This window comes from Rutilus rutilus (assembly GCF_951802725.1).
Source record: "Rutilus rutilus genome assembly, chromosome: 2".
NCBI classification, from domain to species: domain Eukaryota; kingdom Metazoa; phylum Chordata; class Actinopteri; order Cypriniformes; family Leuciscidae; genus Rutilus; species Rutilus rutilus.
In genome coordinates, this window is record NC_140210.1 from 44,894,038 (window position 1) to 44,914,189 (window position 20,152).

Sequence of the window (20,152 nt, forward strand, 5' to 3'; positions counted from 1 at the left end):
TCGTGGCGACGGTGAAGCGACTCAAGTTTGGCTGTACTCGTTGCCCAGCCTCCCTCATAGTCATACCATGGACAAAGACATAGGCAACTAGAGTGGCACTGATTGTCTCTTTGGCCTTCCCCTTCCTCATCCTCTTCCTCCTCCTCCTCCACTCCAGTGTCCTCAACCTCTTCTTTCATGTCTTTCTGAATCCATTGTTCCAAAACCCAATGAACGGACTCTGGCCCTTTTATCTGTCTATTGAAGGTTCTGATTGGTGTGTGATCAATTTTGACTCTTAGCGTTTCCACTTGGGCAATTGTGTGCTAACTGAGCTGAAGCTGTGCTGACCTGAGTGAACAATATTGAATGCTAGTGCTTTATACATGACAACATGGTGTAGGCAATGAGAAATGAAGGGATTTGTGTGTAGAGTTTTGCAATGACAGTTCAACAAATCTGACTTATGTGTCAAAACAGGGGAATAGTGTTTATAGTTTAGGGAAATGGGTGTGCTTTTTGATAAATGTCATTATGGTTTTGAAATTTTAGTTCAAAAGCCTGGTTATAGCGTTTAGCACCCTGAGAGGACAAAGGACCTCTCTGGAAATTAACATTTGAACTCCTCCTCGTGCACTATTGTGACGAAAGTCTCACCTTAGAGTCATCCTAATCTACATCTCTTTCCCTCATCCCCCTCTCCTTCTCCCCCAATGCGAAGATCACCAAGGACTCGCCCAAGAATATATGGTTTAATGTGAATGATTAACATTGAGTATTATACATATTTAGTATAATTTGAAATGTCTCATTGTGACTGGTACAAATGTCTCATTTCCAAACAAGTAAAACAAAAGGTAATAAGGTTTTTAAGAGTTTAGGGATAACTGGCACACAAAGGAAGGTGGTCTCCTGGCAAATGGTCTCCTACCCCCAAAAGGTGTAACTTCTGAATGCAAATTTCCATTGTTAGTACATGTTTCCATGTGAAAGAGGTCAGACTATATAATGAAATGCAGCAGGGGATTTGGGGCCTTTATGTACCTCAGATTAGCCTGTGAGGCTGAGAGTGAAACCTCTCAGCCTCTTGTATTTCTTAATGTTGGGTTTGCATCTTCTCTCTATTCCAGAGCATTTGATGTTTTGTATCGATTATCTTTGAATTGATTATAAAATTGGCATGATACATTTACAGGAACATAGGATTGCCATGTGGCTACAATGTAAATCACAAGACAATGAAATCTAAAAAGAGAAACAGTAACATGCATCTCATCAATCCTGAAACAAAAACCTTTTCACATTCAACTTCCAGAGAACGTAGTAACTCTGAACTTTGAACAAAAATGGTAAATTGTTACATTTGAATTCATTCTGAATTACTCCGCAATTATTTTTCCCAAGTAGGCCTAGAAACGGATTTGTATATTTCCACAAGTTTGCATCAGAGATTAGTGATGACTAATACCTGTTATCTAGAATCAGCAAATGCTGTTTGATCAACCTAGATTTGGGTGCGTCTAATTACCTCTGTTCTAATTTAATGTTACTTTAGATAAGTGTACGTGGCCAAACCAAAGCCATTTTTAAGAAAAGTTAAGTTGATCAACTAACGTCTTTTAATGGTGGTCAAGAACTCTACTAAAGTAAACGATTGAATTAAGTTCCTGAGGGGCATTCAAGGGGGCTATACATACCTTCGTTTGTTTACGTGTAAATACGGAAAATCCCAGATATTTAGCCAATTAAATTACCTCTGTTTTTGATCATCGGAACTGACGAAATTGTGCCGGAGACCTGGTGAGGAACTCGAAGCAATATAGTTTCCTGATCTAAGCGGGTAAAATATAAAGTAAAGAGTAAATAGAATAATCAAACGTTAAAATGGCCCCTTTGCCTTCATATAGTCTTTAAAAACACTAGATGAAATGAAAAGGCATTTGAAATCGAACAAAGAAAAAAGAGAAACAGCGAATGTGCATCTCATCAGCCCTGAGCCAAAAACCTTTTCATATTCAAATGTATTGACATGAGAACGAGCAGAGATTTGACCATGCGTTTAACATGTGCTGGTGGTTCATTGAGTGTTAACAACCACAGAGTCCCTCATTGGCTTTCAGCCTGACCTTTGTTGGCCAGTACAGCTGCGACTACAGGGCCAAATCTAAAATAAATCGTCTTTTGAAAAACGAACACTTTAACAAATAAGTTGTTCCAGAGACTCTTCAGAGACCAGAAACAATATATTTTAATTTATATTCTTAAATATAATATAATTGTATTATAACTCGAATTATAATATACATTATATTATAATCGCCAAGCAGGGCATTAATTGGATAAGTGTGACATTTCATTGGTGTGCTACCCAGTGCAACTGTGTGAACGATACCATAGCAAATGCTAAGCAGGCAACATACAGATCTGGCTGTAAAGAGAGCAACTTGAAGTAAAGCCATGAGCATTGACCCACTGGAACTCATGACACTATGAGTGATAAAAACTCTGATTAATCTCTAATTCTCATATGACACAGCAGACTGTGAAGGCTCAACTGCAAGAGCAGCTTCAGGTGTCACACAATGCACTGAAACAACAGCAATAATTCAGACCTAGTCAATGAAACTCGGTTTCATGTGACAACTGGAATTAAAATTGCAATGGACATGATAATGGAGCAACTAAAAGAATTCCACATGTCTGAATTTGAAGTGGTTGAAAATATCAGAATTAACTGTGGTTCTCTCTGCATTTGTTTCTGTCTCAGGTTTACTTCTGCAAAATCCTTGGAGGACGGATGCTAGGATGGGCTGGACCCCACCTGGATCAAAGCCAGGACAGCGGAATTGTTAGAACATAACCTGAGATCATCATAATAATACTACAGTTTAATGTATTTATATTTTAGGGTATACCATTCACAGATGTGGATTAGATTGCAGAGCAAAGCAGCGTTTCCACTGTAACTCAATGCTGTTATGTAAACCTGACTTCATGAAGCATCTGTCTGTTTGCAAGGGTAAGCACTCAGTTGTTCCTTCACTGACACCTACCACACAATACACTTAAAAATCTTATTACCACAAAATAATTGTAATAATTGTGGCAAAATAATTTGCCTGTAGGGCGTACTCAACGGGAAGACTGCAAAGTTGTTTCCTCAGAGGACCGTGAAGAACAACAGGACACCCTTTATGCTCTTCTGAAGTCAGCACTGCAAACACCAAACATGAAGAACCATGAACTCATCCGTGAACCATGAGCTTCACGTATGAAGTGCAGTTCATCTTTAGTGTTCTATGTCAAGAGGTATGCATAACAATATAATGTATTTGTGCATGTTTCTGCACTAATTCAAACCCTAATGTATGCTGCTTATGTACAGACTTGTGTATATTTTAATTAACCATTTTCTTCTGATAGCGCATCATGGCCTGGTGGGCTGCAGGATTTGTCTCTGCATGATCCTTCTACTCTGGTCCGGATTTTCATCACAGGTAAGAGTAGAAAATGTATTTGTCCAATGTATCCTTTTTTAAGTGTTAACATCATTTCTGTTAACCCAGCAGTGATTATGTTCTCCTTTTACTATTTCAGTAAAGTGGAAGAATTGAATAGAGGGATAGAGAAACAATTGAGAAAAGAGATGAGAACATTCAATTGGTAGGTAGTGCTGCTGCATTCTTCACAATCTGGGCTTTAAATATTTAAAGGTCAGGAAAGTCATGTTAATAACATGGTATTTCTATTCATATTTCTTCATTGTTTTTGCCTCTTCATAATGACTCGCTTTAGTCCTCAGTCGCTTTGGACAAAGGTGTCTGCTTAATGACTAAATGTAAATATCTTTCAACAGTACAGTAATTAATGTTAATGAACTTTAATTCATGTGAAGATTGATATAATAATTTTTATATTGTATATAATGTGTGTGCTCTGTGGTCACTAAGATCTTTTAAACATTTTAAAATTTGAAAGTTGAACATGTTTAATTAAATGTTCCTTATTTCTCTCTCTTTCTCTCTCCGCCTTTCTCTCTCTTAGGAGTCAGTGAAGACGTCGTTGTTGAAGTTCTTTCTATGCGGTTCACGTCATGAACAAATTTGTTTTTGTGTGTGCTCAACTGTTATTATATATTATTTTATAAAATATACACAATCTTTAAATCTACTCCCACAGTCATCCTTGTGTCTTCGCGCTGTACTTAAAAATATGTAAATGAATGAATGAATAAGGTATTTATATAGCGCTTTCATATGTACTACTGTACACCCAAAGCACTTTACAATCCAGTCAGGGGATCTCTCCTCAACACCACCAGTGTGAGCATCCACTTGGATGATGCGACGGCAGCCACAGTACAACAGCGCCAGTGCGCTCACCACACACACACCAGCTATAGGAGAAGGAGAGAGAGTGATAGAGCCAATTCAATGTAAGGGGATTATTAGGAGGCCATGATTGGGCCATTGGATGGAATTTGGCCAGGACACCGGGGGTTACACGCCGACTCTTTACGAGAAGTGCCATGGGATTTTTAATGACCACAGAGAGTCAGAACCTCGGTTTTACGTCTCATCCGAAGGACGGATATGTGGTTGATCTAGTGAATGAAAAGGCAATAATACCATGAGTCCTTGTTTATTTTACTTGATGAGTTATTATTATATTATGCTATTAGATACAATAATTACTCAACATTCAGCTCTTAGCAACCAGGTTTAATTGCAAGAAAGAAAGTAGTATTTGGGTGTACTAAACCTTTAAAAACCTTTAAAACTCTCAGTAGTTAGAATTGGTTGGAAATACTCCAAAACTAACAGTCCTAGCCAGCAGCCATATCACCCTGTAGCCCAAGACTGGTTCCCCACTGAAGCTAAGCAGGGCTGAGCCTGGTCAGTACCTGGATGGGAGACTCCTGGGAAAACCAGGTCACTGCTGGAAGAGGTGTTAGTGAGGCCAGTAGGGGGCGCTCACCCTGTGGTCTGTGTGGGTCCTAATGCCCCAGTAGAGTGACAGGAACACTATACTGTCAAAGAGCACCGTCCTTCGGATGAGACATTAAACCAAGGTCCTGACTCTCTGTGGTCATTAAAAATCCCAGGATGTCCTTTGAAAAAGAGTAGGGGTGTAACCCCGGCACCCTGACCAAATTTGCCCCTTGTCCTCTGTTCATCATGGCCTCCTAATCATCCCCATAAACTGATCGGCTTCATCACTGTCTCCTCTCCACCAGTAAGCTTGTGTGTGGAGGGCATTCTGGCGCAGTATGGATGTACTGTACGGTGGATGCTGCACATTGAGGAGATTCCCCCTTCCATGTAAAGCGCTTTGAGTACCCAGAAAAGTGCTATATAAATGTAACGAATTATTATTATAGGGTCCTGGAAATGCGGTTCTCTGACTCGGTAGGTGGCGCTGTTAAACATCTCGCCACTAATATCAAAGTTTCCTTCATTTTGATTTTCTTGAGGGAACATCATGTGTCCTCCGATACATTTCCAGTGAGGTGAGTGTTACAGATACAGTTTAAGTAATCGCTTACATTTTTCTACATAGGCCTACATTTTATGATTTAAAGTAGACTAGTGAATTTGCATTCAGAACGCCAATACTTCTTACTAGAAATTATATTAGAGTCTATAGACAAACGTTGTTAAACGTTGTGTTGTGACAATCTTCTTTTAAACACAATAGTTCATTTTTTGTATTTGAATATTTAGCTCCTGACATCATATTTATGAAGTTTCAAAGACTTGGTTTTCTCTAATAGATTGATCAGCACAATATAAAACTGTCTTTCAAGTGTTTTTTGCATAAAGTACAGGAATACTGACTGTAAATAATGTGGTGCATTGCGATGATATTCGCGAGTTTAGGCCATTTCTGCTCTTACATTTATCCACAAAATGTTGCCAAATAAAGAGTCGGCAGGTATTGTATGTAATGGGTTATCAATATAACTATGTGGTTTTACAGATACTTTTTACTTTTCATGTGGTTTTAATTTACGTTTCATGCACATGGATCCATTTCGTTCTTTTTCAGTTCATGAAATACTTGAGTGCTTGGCTGCAATGGTCAAAGAAGAAATCATCCAGGAAGTTAAAACGAGCAAGCAGTTTTCAGTTATTGTTGATGAAACTAAAGATGTTCAGAAAAAAGAGCAAATGTCATTTGTTCTGGGATATTTTTACAACGGTGTGGTTCATGAAAGCTTTCTGGAGTTTGAAGTGGCTGAACACCGGGATGCTGCCGCCTTCAGTGACAAGATTATATTCTTCCTCGAGAAGCATGGGCTGGAGTACGAGAAAACACTTGTAGGCCTCTCTCTCTCTCTCTCTCTCTTTCCAGGGCTACGATGGCGCCACAGTGATGCGCGGGGCACATGCAGGTGTTCAAGCAAAAATAAAAGAAGTTGCCAAACATGCCTTCTATGTTCACTGTAGTGCACACTGCTTGAACTTGGTTATAGTAGACACTGTAAAAAGTGTGGCAGATGCAGGAAACTTCTTCTCATTATTGGAACGACTGTATGTATTCATGTCTGGGTCTTATGTACATAACAAATGGCTGGAAGTGCAGCGGGAGATGTTTGATGGTGCACCAAGGGAACTCCAACGGCTAAGCGATACACGTTGGGCCTGTAGGCACATAGCATGTCGCAATGTTATGGACAGGTTGCCTGCAATAGTACAGGTGCTTGAAGAGATCGCATCTGAGAACCATCCACAAAGAGCTGTAGAAGCAAGAGGGATATTGGCTCAAATTGATCTGAATTTTGCTGGATCTCTTGTTCTGTTCAGAAAGGTCCTGAGTGACTCCAAGTTTTTATCAGACATGTTCCAGTCTAAAACATTGGACTATGCTAAGGCTGTTGAACTTATTGAAGCACTTAAAGGGATAGTTCACTTTGAAATAAAATTTTGGTATGTTTTAGCTTACCTCAAGGGCATCCAAGATGTAGGTGTCTTTTTTTCCGCAGTAGTTTCAATTTTGATATTTTTAGGTCAAACCGTTCTTGTCTGTCAGTCATATAATGCAGGTCGATGGTCACGGTCTCAAAACACAAGCACAGAGTCCAAATTAAAACAATTCCCCATCGTCCAAATTAAACAATTCCCCATCGTAAGTACACATTGATGGCCTAAGACACGAAACGAGCGGTTTGTGTGAGAAAACGAACAGTATTTATATCGTTGTTATCTCTTGAACACAGCACACGTCCAAATGATCTGACGGCGCGGGCGGGTATAGATATATAAATAGATCCCAGCAAGCACAGACTGTTGGCACAACGTACCTGACCTTCTAACAACGTTTTAACAACATGGCCAAAAGGTTGCTATAAATACGTTGTCTGGTGAAGGTTGTTACAGCGTTGTCACAATGTTGACATTAAACCACCGTTCAGGGCCATTGCTTAAGGTTGTGCCAACGGTGTCTTGACAACCACTGGACTACATATGTACTCGTCACTGCCCTGAAGCGCGAAAATCAGCCTTTTAAATTTCAGCCGCCCGTTGGGCTCATGGTGTTGTCTCGTTCTTCATCGAGCAAGGATACGTGAGGATTGCGTTTTATTTACCTCAGCTAAATAAGATACGTAGCCTAATTATTCAAACACAATCTACAACTTCATTTTCTAATGTGACTAATGTAGCCTCGCTCGCACTGTTTAGTTTTTCACTTCATTTGTCTGCTATTTAGTCTCATCCGTGTCTTTGCTCCTCTGGATGTGTGGATGTTTCCTGGACTGATTCCGGTTACCGAACTTTATCGTCCGGCTTTTGACTGTCTGCCTTGTTACAGAACCGGTTTTGTTCATTAAATGTTCTGATCTTTGCTTTTTATGTGTTATTTATACTTAAAAGAAATTTGTATATTAATTTATTTAGTTTTTTTTTTTTTTTTTTTTTTTTTTTTTTTTACAAATGTATGACTTTTGGAAGTGCAATTTGATATGCAGTTAGTTTTAATAAAGTTGAATTAACGTAACCTTCTGTGATTTTTACTCTTCAAAGTGTACACTTGCAGGTGTTGATTATAATTAGGCTAATTTACTGATAGCCCCATTCAATAATAAGGATAAACAATATTTTAAAAATATATATATAATTATCTAACATCTGACTAATTAAAAATTAACCTCAAAACATAAAATGCTAAATGGGGGATATCTATAGGCCTATCTAGCATAAAAACAAAAAATTGTCAGAACGTCGTCTCTCAGTTGCTGAATGTCGTGCAACAACGTTGCTACAGCCCTGTGGCGTCTTACAATTCTACGTTGTTACAATGTTGCGAGCACGTAGACAGCGACGTTGCCATAGAAGAAATGCAACGTGCCACAGACGTTGCCACAACGTAAATGTGTTTGCTGGGATGTCGCCTTGGCTACTGCAGTTCATTGGAACGAAACCGTAGCCAAGCGACATCTAGTGTATACATCTATACCCGCCCGCGGGCGGGTATAGATGTATACACTAGATGTCGCCTCCGCTACTGCAGTTCATTGGAACGAAACCGTAGCCAAGGCGACATCTATGTATATATCTATACCCGCCCGCGCCGTCAGATCATTTGGACGTGTGCTGTGTTCAAGAGATAACAACGATATAAATACTGTTCGTTTTCTCACACAAACCGCTCGTTTCGTGTCTTAGGCCATCAATGTGTACTTACGATGGGGAATTGTTTAATTTGGACGATGGGGAATTGTTTTAATTTGGACTCTGTGCTTGTGTTTTGAGACCGTGACCATCGACCTGGGGCCGGTTTCACAAAGATAGACTTTGACTATGGCTTAGATATAGTAGATAGTCAGACTTCAGATAGACATCTAAATCAGACCGTTGCACAAAGCACTTAAGACTCTGACTATCTTAAGTAGGACTACACTGCAATGCATTCTGGGTAAAATAAGACACTTTTCAAAACAAAAAACATGGCGGATCGAGTAAGCGCATTCAACCGCTCAGTGCAGTTTACCCCAGCGGAAAATATGTGTTTGTTGGAGGAGTATAAATGACGGAGTATGTTTTTATGTTTCCACTGTTCGATCGCGCCCGTGCCTCTCTCTCCCTCTGACACACACACACACACACACACACATTAAAGCATTGCAATCTTGACATCGCAGCCTGTTATTATGCAGCGTTCACACCAAACGCGAATAGAGCGTCAAATTCGCGTCTAGTTCGACGCTTGAACATTTTAAATCCATTCGCGCGTCCAAGGCGAATAGGACGCGCGTATAAAGCGAGCGTTTGAAGCGAAATAGACGGGCATTCAGAGCTATGACTCCACTATGACTCTACTACCCCCTGTTTGAGCAGTGTATTGCATTTCACGCATCGCCCATGACGCTTGCGTATGAAAGGGAGCGCGTCGATCGTTGCTCGCGTTGACTATGTAACGGCCCTAACAGTTACAAGGACATTTTACTTGGGAATGTAGTAACAAGAAGAAATGTTTAAATTATGAGCCATTTTCCCTTTTCTTTTGGCAGTTTGTAATGTAACTGATTGTTACTGCTGGTTTCCAAGGTAACATAGAGTCTTAGACCTAAGTTAGCCTGGGGGTAAGGTGTCTAATTTTTTTGGTCTAAATTAAGTCAGTCTTTATTTTTGTGAAACAGTCTAACTTGCATTAGACTAGTCTATGAGCACATTTTAGACTTGTCTAACACTATAGACCGGTCTAAAATAGCTTTGTGAAACCGGCCCCTGCATTATATGACTGACAGACAAGAACGGTTTGACCTAAAAATATCAAAATTGAAACTACTGCGGAAACAAAGACACCTACATCTTGGATGCCCTTGAGGTAAGCTAAAACATATCAAAAATTAATTTCAAAGTGAACTATCCCTTTAAAGAGACACTGGTCCAGTTCCGTAGTCAAGCCTCTTTTGAGGAAATGTGGAGTGAAACACTTGATTTATGTCTACGAAGTAACATTGATACAACTCAGCGAAAACCAAAGAGGCCAAGACAGGCAAAGGTGCTTCAGGATACTGTCATCCACTGCATCTTGGGACAGCATGTAGTTCCAGATAGCAAACACACTTTTTGTGTCTCTGTGCACTATCCAGTTCTGGATAACATGATTGGAGGAATAGGAAGAAGAATTTGAACACAAATTGTAACATTATGCAGGGTGTCCAGGCACTAAATCCGTCAAGTCCAACTTTTTTGAGAGAGGAGGCTGTTCTGTTATTGGCTGAAGCTTATGATTCAAATATTGAGGATCTCAAAAATGAGTAACATCAGACGAGGAGATTACTAGACAGACAAAAGGGGAAAAAGGAGAGTCCTACCACTCTAATGGAGTTCACTCAGTTTTTGGACCCATACCAGGATGTGTTTTATGAGTTGTCCAGGTTGTGTAAAATAGCGGTGGTTTTACCTGTGAGCAGTGCATCCTGTGAACAAACTTTTTCATCTCTCAGGCTCATAAAGACTTATTTGCGGTCAACTATGACAGAAAAGAGACTATCGAGTTTGGCTGTACTCAGCATTGAATCAAAACGCACAAGGGCATTAGATCTAGATACATTTGTGAAGCGTTTTGCTGAGCTACATGGAAATCGCCGCATTCAGCTGTTAAAGGCATGACAACTTCATGTTATTCTCACTGGTGAGCCTTTACAAAGCTGTTAAAATGACCTCAACAGAATCTGTACTTTAAATTTACTTTTTTTTTTTGTACTTTAAGTGTTTATATCTTTGTTTTGGCAACTGAGAACCTTTAATAAAACCAAAAGTGTGAGAAACAAAGTTTAAAATGTGGCACTGGTGTAAATGGTGTAAATCCTGCTGAACATGAAGCAGTGTTGTTATTGTTGTTGTTTTATAATGTTTCTTCTTTTGTATATACAGTATAAAACTGTCCAGTAACGGCCTGTATGAACCTACTCACAAAATGTTTTCGTACTTTTTCAGACTGGGAGCTAAATGTATTTTTATGTGACTTCTTTTCAGGTTTGTGGAGATTTTGATGTAACATACACTTTGTAACTCTGTGAGCCTTTTTGTTGATACAGCAGCTCATATTTACATGCATGAAATGTCCCTTTCATGTCGCCTTAACTGCTGTGAATATTGAATATACTGTACTGTATTTCTCATCACTTTTTCAGTAAAGACCTCGTCTGTCAAAAAAATGTCGTTACTGAGGGACAAATGGGGAGAATGTGTGTTCTGAGTAAACAATAAAAGCGATGTCCAGTATCTTGTTTGAGTGCCGTGACCCATTTATTTCCACAGTGTATGCTCACTTTAGCACAGCTCAGTCCATAGATCTTCATGGGTAAGTTTTTCTTTGTATAGTTTCTTCTTGTACAAATGCTGCCACTCATCACCTGTGTCTTACCTTAATGCCTTTCCTGGGATAATGCCCCTATCTTCTATCATACTTCTATCTCCTATTAAGTGAGATCAGATTGTATAGTCACTTATTCCTAATATGAACTGTTTCACATGAAACCTCAAATGCAAGACATTGATTGCATGAGATTAAGTTTGTCTGTATGAGTTTGTAAATGGCAGCCTGTGCCCTTTTGTAGTGTGTACATACTATTTCTCATCAAACTGTGATAACTGTGATTAAATTCAGTATATACTTCTGCCATATGTTGCCACTCCTCAAAAATTCCTGCCCCCCTCTCGCCACCCCATAAATATTTTTCTAGATCTGCCCGGTTAACGACACAATTATGCAGAAATCTAGTCACCTTTTCTCTTTGAACTAGTGTCTTTGTGTCATTTGCATGTTGGATCTTTGGAATTGCTCTGTGTAAAGCAGCAGAATGCTGTAGTAAACAGCCTGACTGTGTGTCTCTGAGTCAAGCGAGCAGAACGGACAGAAAAGTTTAAAGGAACACTCCACCGTTTTTTGAAATAGGGCTTATTCACTGTCTTTCCTACATTTAGATAGGTGGGCAAACGCATTTTTGTCTCAGTGTATGCATTGTTTTAGTTTGGCAATGCCGCCGCTATCTTAGCTTAGCATAATGAATGGAATCCTTTGTTGCCAGCTAGCATGTCGTGAGTAAAAGTGATTAAAAAACACCTAATTACTTCTTGTGGCCTGCGTATTCACAACGAGTACAAATAGCAATGCAGATTAAGACGAGGCGATTTCCTAGGCAGATATTGACTTGGGACTATATTGGGGTGAAGCACAGGCGAAGCACTGCTACTTGGGCGCAGAGATATCACGCAACACCTGAAATCCCCCCACGTTGAGCCTGGTCATCGATGGCAGTACCTTGTCCAACTCATCACAGCACAGACACTCTATTTCAGTCGGCATAGATTGGCATATTCCCCCACACTCACACCACTAGTTCGTGTTGACTCTCATCCTCACGTCCTCAGGCTGTTGAGCGAACGCAACATCCTCCTCCTGTCGTTCTATTTCCAAAGCACGCAGCTCATCTTCTGAAAACTCTGGTTCATAGAGGTAACGTTATGGTTCTGGATCTTGGCAGTCTGAGAAGTCACCCTCTTCGTCTCTCACAAAATCCACCATGTACAGTACATCGCCATTCACTATGTCTACTGTAGGAAAAATAGCCAGCTACTATTCACGCCGGTATGTTGACGGAAGTCGTAGGATTTCATGTGTTGCGTGATATCTCTGCGCCCAAGTAGCAGTGCTTCGCCTGTGCTTCACCCCAATATAGCAAGTCAATATCTGCCTAGGAAATCACCTAGTGTTAATCTGCATCGCTATTTGTACTCATTGTGAATACGCAGGCCACAAGAAGTAATTAGGTGGGTTTTTATTTATTTATCACTTTTACTCACGACATGCTAGCTGGCAACAAAGGATTCCATTCATTTAGCTAAGCTAAAGTGTTCCCTTTATTCTTTTGAGCAGTGTATATAGGCTACATCATTTATAGGCCTAGGCTATATAAATCTTTAAAAAGTATCAGCTTTAAAGCTATAGTAGGTAATCCTGTTCAGAAACACTTTTTTTTTATACTGGGTGAAATGGTCCTTCCATCCTGAGAGTAGTCAATACATTATGTGTTCAGAAAAAGGAATGAAAACAATCAGACCTCTGTAGCAGCTGCAGGACAGTAAAAACTCTGACCAATCACTGCCATTCGGTGCGAATGTAAAGAACCAATCAGATGCCTTCAGAGCCAGGAGGAGTGTCTTAGCAGTGTCAATCAAGTTCGCGTACGTGCTGATCGCCCCTCTCTTGCACAGCGCGTACCGTCATTCAAAATCAAGATTGCCGGTGTGCCGAGCAGCTGTGCTAATGGCGGACAAACAACCAAAACTGCCAATTTCTCGAGTGGAATCTGCTCATACAACAAAGACAGGTAAACGGAAAAAGACAGATGACGATAAACAAGCCCGTCGGAGCCCATTGACTCAGTGTTAAAACTCTAGCCGCATAACATACAGATAAAATGTCACGCACTGTGCAAAGCAACAATTGAAACCTGCTAACCTTATATCTAGCGACCTTATCCGTCGTCATCGGTGACCCTGCATGTTTACTAGCCTGCGCGTTCACGGCAGGCTCCGCTGTGGGGGGAACTTTACATAACAAAATACATGTTTAACAGCTAGTAGGCCTAACGTTATATGTTATGAATCTTACACGAAATTCATCTTCATCACAGTGCAACTAATGGAAATGGAAAAACGTGTATCAATGCAACCTGTTTTTAGCTTTGCCTTATAGTTATAACTAGCTCGTTAGCGAATAAAAAAATATATATTTTAAACTTTACCAATATCGATATGATAGCTTGATAGTGAGTAGGCTACTAAAATACATCTTATTTGTTTATATTCATAATGATAAAGTTAGATTTTTTTATTACATGTGATTCTGACATGATGCTACATGCACTGCGCTCCTTCCTCTCCGCTGGTCTCAGGTAAATAATGCGTCTTCCAGCTCAGCTGTCGGAGTCGCGCGTTCATGTGTTTTGGGGGCGTGGCTTTGGAAGGACCCCAGAAGGGAGAGGGTGGACTGAATGGAAATAATGAGCTGTCTTTAAAACAGTCGTTAGAGGTCTACATACACTCGATTTTTATACTTTCTTTTTCAGAATACTTACATTTTAATTATGTATTGATATATACATAAAGTTTAAACAAATTTGAAAAATAAGTTTTTTAGACCATTCTTACCTACCCCAGCTTTAATAATTAGGTGATTGTTAAAATTATTAAAAACTTCGAGTATGATTTTTCTTAGAGTCTGTCACTATTCCATATTGTTTAATAATTTCCCAACAGAAGACCCTGTATTTAACTCTGCATCAGTAAGTTGTACTTTTCCATTACGTAACATCAGCTTCCTGAAGCAAAACATTAAAGGTGAACATAAATTGCTATAAACATAAATTGCTATAAATGTCTTTATCATTTCCGTCAACAGAGGGAGACACAGGCCAGTGTTGTAGTCCAGTTGGGTAGTGCTCATATTAAATAATACTGTTAAAGCGGTGATAAAAGCACCACATTGTACATGAAGTTTCTTTAGGACCTCCTGAATGATTTCAGCCTATAGCCGAGCTGAAATATTGAAATTTAGTGTCAAATCACTTAAAGGGATAGTTCACTTTGAAATAAAATTTTGGTATGTTTTAGCTTACCTCAAGGGCATCCAAGATGTAGGTGTCTTTGTTTCCGCAGTAGTTTCAATTTTTATATTTTTAGGTCAAACCGTTCTTGTCTGTCAGTCATATAATGCAGGTCGATGGTCACTGTCTCAAAACACAAGCACAGAGTCCAAATTAAAACAATTCCCCATCGTCCAAATTAAACAATTCCCCATCGTAAGTACACATTGATGGCCTAAGACACGAAACGAGCGGTTTGTGTGAGAAAACGAACAGTATTTATATCGTTGTTATCTCTTGAACACAGCACACGTCCAAATGATCTGACGGCGCGGGCGGGTATAGATATATAAATAGATCTCGCCTTGGCTACTGCAGTTCATTGGAACGAAACCGTAGCCAAGCGACATCTAGTGTATACATCTATACCCGCCCGCGGGTGGGTATAGATGTATACACTAGATGTTGCCTTCGCTACTGCAGTTCATTGGAACGAAACCGTAGCCAAGGCGACATCTATGTATATATCTATACCCGCCCGCGCCGTCAGATCATTTGGACGTGTGCTGTGTTCAAGAGATAACAACGATATAAATACTGTTCGTTTTCTCACACAAACCGCTCGTTTCGTGTCTTAGGCCATCAATGTGTACTTACGATGGGGAATTGTTTAATTTGGACGATGGGGAATTGTTTTAATTTGGACTCTGTGCTTGTGTTTTGAGACAGTGACCATCGACCTGCATTATATGACTGACAGACAAGAACGGTTTGACCTAAAAATATCAAAATTGAAACTACTGCGGAAACAAAGACACCTACATCTTGGATGCCCTTGAGGTAAGCTAAAACATATCAAAAATTAATTTCAAAGTGAACTATCCCTTTAAAAAACAATATTCATGAAAAACGTTTTTTGTTTTTGTTTTTCCTCTTAAGTAAAACTTTCAGGGTAATGGCCTTTTAAGACCACTGAATAAGCTTCCTTTTGTTAATTTTTGCTCAGGCCAGTAGATCTTCCAAATTATAAGTGTAAAATAGAGTGCCAAGACACCTTATACCTCAAAAAAACTAAAAAAAACCCTGTATAATATAGGCGGAATTATTAAAAAAGGCAGCAAAGATGCTGTTGAATCTGGAGGGGGAAAGCCAATGAAACGCCAACGACTGGATGTTCGAAAGTGCTTCTTCTGTGAGGGTGGCATAGGTCAAGGTGCACTCCGTGAAGTATCAACATTTGATATTGACAGGAATAAGGGAAGCTCTGAGGAAGAGAGATTTTGATGAAGATGCGAAGATTATTAGAAATGACATATTCAACCATACAGGCTTCAAATTCACTGGCTCCTTCCCAGAAAGATATCAAGAAACCTCACTTCATTCAAGCCTAAAGTCTCTTATCTCGATGATAATGAATGGCTCCAACTTTAAAGATAGAGAAATGTGAGGCTCAGGCTTGCCTCACAATGGGACAAGGCATTCTTTATAACACAAAGAAAAGGGCAACACCCACTGCTGACCAGACACAGCCTTGATCGTGAACCACCGCTCCCTATTTACATAGGCCTTAATGTACATGTACAAACCAGAAGCAAGCAACTGGTCCAGCAATGAAACCAAATGGGTATTAGCATTTCATATGACAGAGTTATTCAAATTGAAGACTGGCTTGCTAAAGCCACATGTGAACATTTTGAAGTTGATGGTGTTGTGGTTCCAGCTTGTCTCCGGAAAGGGCTCTTCACAGTTGGTGCCCTTGATAAACCTTGACTATGACCCAAGTTCAACCACTTCTCTAGGCTCCTTTCTGGTACTGGAATCAGCATGTTTCAGTTTCCAACTAAGGATGACTGTGGTGTACAGAGACCACCCATTATGATACCACCTTTTGAAAATAAAAATAAAGCTCTTCCTGACACTTTTGCCACTGTCCCCGCGGTAGCTCTGAAAAATACTTCTGTTTCAGTGCCAGAGTGTAATGTAATTACGGCTATGGGCTTACTGGATTATGCAAGAGAAGAGGAAAACAACTGGGTCAATCATGCACTGCCACTTGTAGAGAAGACAGAACTGGCCAGTGATGATGCAGTTGCATGGTCTGCATATCATGCTTCAACCATTGGTGGAAGACCCCCCAGCAAAATGTGCACTCCTTCCTCGGTTTTATGAGAAATCTGCCACTACAGCCATGATTAAACATGGCATGAATGTTCGTAGACAAGCTATTTCATTTCTTAATCCTGGGCAAATCCCAGTCACTACATTTGACCAGCCTCTTTTCGCTCTGGCAAAGTTCACAATCTCTACTGTCACTTCACAATCTACAGCAGAAGCTTTTAGGCTTATTGCTGGCCCCAAAGATGAAGATACCTTTATCACTTGGAGAAATGACATGCTGAAGACGAGTCCAACTTTCATGTATTGGGACCAGTTTGGATGACTCTTCCAAAAGTCCCCACAGCCTGCAGAGAACTTGTCAAATGTTGCTGTAAGGGGGATTGTTCATCCTGCAAATGTGGCAGAGCAAGTCTAGACTGCTCACCTCTTTGCAAATGCAACTGTAACCACTCATAATTATCAATTACAGGACCAATAAAGATCATATTGCTAACACTTTGACATGTATTGAAACTTTAGTTATGTAAAAGTTCATAAACATAAATAAACATATAAAATGTTAACTTTGGGATTCATTTGAACACTTTATCTTGGGCATGAACTTAAAAATGCTGTGAAAATTTTAATCATATTTAATTGATAATGATATACTTCTAATATGACACGTTACAAAGGTGTTTTTCCGAGGGCTCCTAGGCCAAAATTACACTATAGACCCTAAGGAAACACCATGCAAAATTTGGTGCTTTTATCACCTTAACAGTATTTTCACTACGCCACCGGACTATTGCTTTCGTCAGAGAAGTCATCGTGGGAGCACTGAGGTGGTTTTCACAGATTTATGGATCCTCCACTTCTCAGGAAAACTGATTACATCAATATACCTTATTTTTCCTAAAGGCCATAAACATTTTTGTTAAAAAAAGAAAACATGAGTAAAATATTTCATTTCACGGCTCGTCCTGAACTTAAAGAAGTTGCAGTAATAGACATAAATATACTGTATGGCAATAATTTTAATCTTACAGCTATGGTCATCAGCACCTTTTAGTGAAAAGTATCTTTCCTAACACTCCGATCCAGTGCCTTGACGTAAACCCTGATCTCTCCATTCCTCCTCCTTCTCATTCACTTTCTTTTTCCTTGAGTCCACTTTTTTAACTGCTTCTGGTTATGACAACTTATTTCTATCTCTTTCCTTTCTAACTTTACATCCTCCATATGCCACATTATGCACCCCACCACAATTACAATAATTTGCTTCCACACAGGTTTACTTTATTGATTATAGCAGCAATGTATTTGTACAACATAATATTTTTAGCATTTTCTATAATCCAAAGGATTTCTTCTGATACAAAGACATTTTTATTCTTCTTATTCTGTCTTTTATTGGCAACCGCATTAAATAGTGCATTACTGCCATCATCAGGTAGCTTGGCTCAGAAACATTTGGGGGGGGAAGCGAAAGAAACCTAAAATTCTCGGGACAGCAGCATTTGTCCAAAATTTAATCTTAACCGTTCTATTTCATCAGAAACGATCTGTAAACAGGGCTTTAAGTGTAAAATACCGAACTTGTCCTTTAAGCCCTAAATATTCCTTTGTTCTCATTTCTTACACCTCACTACTTCCTTCTTTTTGTCTTATCTTCATAAAGTTAAATCTACTATTGGCTGAGGAAGAATCCATAAAGGGTAATGTGGGTACATCACTCTTATACACATCTATATTTGCTTTATACACATCTATATTATTCTTTCCTTGTTCCCAAAATATTCCTTGTATATTCTTTGTTGGATGTACCTCATCCTGACTCTTAATAATATACTGTCATTAACTGTTGCCTTCTAATATCAAGCAGCATTTCATTTATCTCTACTATCATTGCTGCAATAGGTGTTGTTGGATATGCCCCACTGTAAAGTTTTGTCTGAAGTTCCTTGATTTTCCACTAGATGGCGGTATTTCTACCCAGATTATTTATCCTTGGTTAAATGGTTGTAATGCTCTCACCTGTGTTGAATCATACCTAATGATAAACCCTATTTAAGGCCTCACTGCCTTTTGTTCTTGTTCAGTCCTCATGTTAGCCAAAGCGTTGTCATTCCTAAGAATTTTTGGGTTTGAGATTGTTTCCCTGCCTTCTGTTTTGTTCTTTGATTACCTGCCTTTCTCAAACTTTATTATAGAACTCTAACATTACTTTCAACGATTCCTCGCTTAACTGCTTAATCATATAATAGCTGATTTCATCTTGACCAGGAGTAATTTCTCTCATTCTCCTCAGAGCTCGTTTTAGCTCCATCATTCCAAATGGGACATCCATTGTATCATCTCTTTCTTCTCTTTTTTCCAATAGATGAGGATGTTCTTTAATAGTTCCTCCCTTTTTCTCTTAAATTCTTCATTCAGATTTTCCATACTGTTTACTTTTATAAATGTATTACAAAACATTTCTGCTTTATCGCTGTTTTCTACTGCTATAACTTCCCCTTCATTTAACATGGGATATTATATCTCCTTCCTTATTCCATTCATCCTTCTGATCATATTCCATACCTCTTCTTTTGATGTACTTTTCCCTATTCTGTCTGTCACAGAAATCTCTCCAATGTTGCCTTTTGCCCTCTCACCACAACTTTTACTTTTGCTTGTTCTCTCTTATATTCCATTAGATCTTCATAGTTATGCCTTCTTACCTTCGCTCTCCTTTTCCTTCTAATAGCTTCATCACACTCCTTATTCCACCATGGTACCATTTTAATCTTTCTTCTTCCTTTGCTTTTAGGAATATTACTAACTGCTGCATTTTTCATGACCCCTATAATTTTCTCACTTATACTGTAGCTTCTCTGTCATCACCATTTCTTACATCATGTCTAAACTATCCTCCACCATTTTCACGTACTTAGTCCAGTTAGCTTTCTCATATTTCTTTCTCTTTCATCTCTCTCTACACTCTTATTTATACACATTTCTATCAAAATAGGAAAGTGATCACTGTACATTTCCGTAATACCTTCCAGTTAATTATTCCCCCTAACCTAGTTCGAACTAACACCGCTTCTTGACTTGTTCGCATCTATTCGTGTACCTCTATCATTCAGACAGATCAAATTCATCTCATCCATTAATTTTTCAGTAAACTGCCTGTTTCTATCAATCACACTTCCTCCCCACATATTACTATGGGCATTGAAATCCACACCAGATCACCATCTCTCTCTATACTTTGCCCTTCTATCTTCATCTCTTCATAACACGCCCACCATCCATTTCCCTCTTCCCGATCTCTTTTCACAGATACATTTACATTTATGCGTTTGACAGACGCTTATCCAAAGCGACCTACGTTGCATTTCACATTTACATTCTTATCAATATCCTTTTATTACAAAATCAAATTTAGGTTTCAGCCAAGACGCTTGTACACATCACATCTGGTTTTTCCTC

At 39.3% G+C, this 20,152-nt stretch overlaps 1 protein-coding gene across 1 annotated transcript in view; it reads left to right on the plus strand.

Annotated features, from left to right (window-relative positions):
- Window positions 1–20,152, plus strand: part of LOC311286571 (protrudin-like) — a 191,554-nt gene that overhangs the window by 114,441 nt on the left and 56,961 nt on the right. The gene's annotated exons all lie outside the window — the stretch shown is intronic.